The sequence below is a fragment of the Cebus imitator genome, unplaced genomic scaffold (assembly GCF_001604975.1).
Source record: "Cebus imitator isolate Cc_AM_T3 unplaced genomic scaffold, Cebus_imitator-1.0 Scaffold305, whole genome shotgun sequence".
Taxonomy (NCBI): domain Eukaryota; kingdom Metazoa; phylum Chordata; class Mammalia; order Primates; family Cebidae; genus Cebus; species Cebus imitator.
In genome coordinates, this window is record NW_016107620.1 from 1,802,463 (window position 1) to 1,806,036 (window position 3,574).

At 37.2% G+C, this 3,574-nt stretch overlaps 1 pseudogene across 1 annotated transcript; it reads right to left on the reverse strand.

Moving 5' to 3' along the window:
- Positions 1–1,937: 1,937 nt before the first annotated feature.
- Positions 1,938–2,816, reverse strand: LOC108285638 (annotated as a pseudogene). The gene has a single exon (XR_001817664.2). The product of XR_001817664.2 is annotated as a catechol O-methyltransferase domain-containing protein 1-like (transcript).
- Between the last annotated feature and the right edge of the window lie 758 nt (positions 2,817–3,574).

Consider the following 3,574-nt stretch of genomic DNA (forward strand, 5'->3'; position numbering starts at 1 on the left):
TTTGCCTGGCCAATTTTTCTATTGCAGTTTTACATCCCATTGTATAAATACAGAAAATGTATTTATTCCTTCTACTATTAGAGAAAGTTTGAGTTGTTTTCAAACTTTTTGGCTGTTTACAAACTCTACATTAATATTTTTGCACGTTATTTTAGTAGCTAGAAATAAAAACTTCCATTAGGTAATGTGGAATTTTTGTATGATGATATGTATTTATATTGATATTTAATATATGCTACTAATAGATTTCAAAGGAGATTGTAACACTTGACACTCCCAAGGACAATGTATGAAAGTTTGAGTGTCTACAACAGTCTTTTTAAAACTTTATAGAACATATTTTTAAAAAAATATTAGTTTTGTGGTGAAAGAATAGTGGCATTTTATTATAATTTTAATTTGCATTTTTCCAATGGAAAAATGGACTAATACAGATGTTAAGGATATTTTTTTTCTTTTACAGTATCAACATCCAATTGACTTTACACCGTGTATTAATAACTATCCTTTACTTAATTTCATGGATTCTTTCTTATAACTAAGATGTCTATATATTTGTTGGTTTGATTCTCAACTCTATTCTTCTTCACTGGTCTTTTTCTTTCTTTCACCAGTAATACACTTATATTTATGAACGTTATATATCTTGATATCTAATATGGACTGAATTGTTTTCCTTCCCAATTTATATATTGAAGTCCTAAACCCAAATGTCACTCTATTTGGAGGTAGAGCTTTTAAGGAGGTATTTAAGACTAAGTGGATCTTAAGCATGGAATCCTAATCCGATAGGACTAGTGTCCTTACAAGAAGAGGAAGAAACATCAGAGAGTGTGCTTTCTGTGTTTCTGTCTCTGTGTATACTTATGCACAGGGGAAATAAAGTGTAAGAACAGTTAGAAGACAACTGTCTGTAAACCAGGAAGAAATGCCTTATCAGAAACTAACCCTGCCAGCATCTGGATCCTAGACTTTGAGATAATAAATTTCTTTTGTGTAAACCACGCAATCTGTAGTCTTTAGTTATGGCATCCTAAGCAAATTAATACAATACTATAGTTTCTCCTTATCAACAATTTTGATTTTCATGGTTTCAGTTACCTGTGGTTCAGTAAAATAAGATACTGAGACAGAGAGAGCGAGAGCGAGAGAGAGAGAGAGAGAGAGAGAGAGAACAAATTCACATACTTTTATTATGGAAATTTTTATAATTGTTTTATTTTATTATTAATTATCATATTTTCAGAATCATACAAAATATTACCAATAACTTTTTAAAAGATACTTTTAAATAATTGATCTTTTATAACCACTTTTATGAGATATTTTTAAGTAACAAATAAATTTTGGATTTTTTAAATGCTTTTCCCACAGCTGTTGAGGTGATCATATTACTTTTATCATTTATTCTGTTAATATAGTAAATTATATTATTTTCTAATATTAAATCAAACCACATTATGGTAGTTATAATCAAATCTGTTTTATATATCCTAGATTTAATTTATCAATATTTGCCTTTGGTGTTTTGTATCTATATTGATGAGAGATATTTGCCTGTAATTTTTTTATGTCATCATCAGACATTTATCTCAAAGTTATTCTGACCTTATAAACTCAGGTAAGGAATGTTCCGTATTTTTCTACATTCTGGAAGAGCTGGGTAAATTTTGTTATTTTTTAAATTAAATATTTGGAAGATTACACCAGTAAGTCATTTGTGTGTGGATCTTTCTTTGTAGAATAAATTTCTTTGTAAAAATTTAATTATTTAATATGCACAAGACTTTTCAAGTTTCTCTATTTCTCCATGTTCTTTTAAGGTGAATTTTCAAGAAGTTTATGAATTTGTGAATTAATTTAAAATGGTCAGTTTTATTAACAAGAAGCTGTTCATAATATTTATTTTTTTGAAATGTCTAGAAATTTTTTTTTCAGGAGGTCCCAGCCCCACTTTATTGCCGAATTTAAAACTCAGAGTCAATTCCTGGGGTTCCCAGGCAACCTTTCCTCGAGCCCACTCACTAGGGGCCAGTCCTAGATCTTGAAAGTCAAGGTGAGGCCATCGCCCATGGGCAGGAGACTGATGTAGGCCCTCACGTCCCGCCGGATACATTCCTTCAGGTTCCGCACACATTCGGCCGCCAGGTCCCCCTGCGGAGGTTGCAGCACCTTTCGGTTCCACAGGACTCTGAGGACGGCGAGGATGCCTCCTGGCCGCAGCAGCTGCAGGCAGCGCTCGTAGTAGGCAGCGCAGTTCTCCCTGTCCGCGTCCGCCACGGCCACGTCGAAGGTGCCGGCCTTGCCCTCTGCCCTCAGCTCGTCCAGGGTCTCCAGGGCTGGCTTCAGCCGGAGGTCGATCTTGAGCTCCGCCTCAGCCTGCCTCCACAGGGGCCGCCCCAGCTCCGGGGGCTGCGTGTCCACCTCGCAGGTCACCATGCGCCCATCCGCGGGCAGCGCCAGGGACAGCGTTAGGGCGGAGTAGCCCGTGAAGGTGCCTAGATCCAGCGCCTTCTTAGCCTGGATGAGCCGCGCCAGGTTGGCCAGGAGCTGGGCCTGCTCGCAGGTCATCATGGAATCCCCCTGCGACTGCTCCAGGGCCAGTAGCCTCAGGCTTCGCAGCACCGGGTGCTCCCGCATGGGAGATACTGCCACAGGTGGCTGTCCTCGCGGGGAAGCAGGTGCAGCTCTCGCAGGCCTTGCCATGAGGGCCACTGCCTCCCTAGGAAGATGCCAGTGGCGAAGGCAGTGCCCAGCGCGGCTGAGCCCAGGGCCAGTGCGGCGGGCACGGAGAGCTGGGGCACCCGCTGGGTCATGGTGCGGGCAGGAGGCTGCGGGAGGCGGTGGCAGGTCCAATGTCCAGAAAAATTTTAATGATGTCCTTTTAAAATTTGATACTGCTAATTTATTTTTTTCTCTTTTTTGATGATTGTTGTAAGAGGTTTAATCCTTTTTAATCTTTCAAAAAATAAATATTTGGTTTTGCTATTTTTTCTAGTGTATAACTTTCTATTTTTTTTTGCTTCTAAATTTATTATTTTTTTTCTTTCTATTTCATTGCATTTTAATTTGCTGTTAATTGCTTATGATCTTAGAAAGGAAGCTTAGATCATTTATTTAAAATCTTTTACTTTATTTTATTTCATATTTAGAGATGGTTTCTCACTATGTTGCACACTTTGGCTTGAAGTCCTGAGCTTAAGCAATCCTCTTGCCTCAGCCTTCTAACTAGCTGGAATTACAGGCATATACCACCATGTCTGGTTTTAATTTTTATATTGTAACTTAAGGCTGTATATTTGTCTACAATTTTTTTATGGCTGTGTTCCACATGTTTTTTATATGTCTTATTTTAATTTTCATTCACTTAAAATTATATTTTAGTTCATGTTGTGATTGGTTTTTTGATCCATGGGTTATTTAAATATGTGTTAATTTTCAAAAAGATCATTCTTAAAAGTTTTCTTTATATTATTGATTTCTAGATTTATTTCACTGTGGTCGGATACAATAATTTCTATGACTTTAATTCTTTGACACATGTTAAGAGTTACTTTAAATGTCAAGTATGATA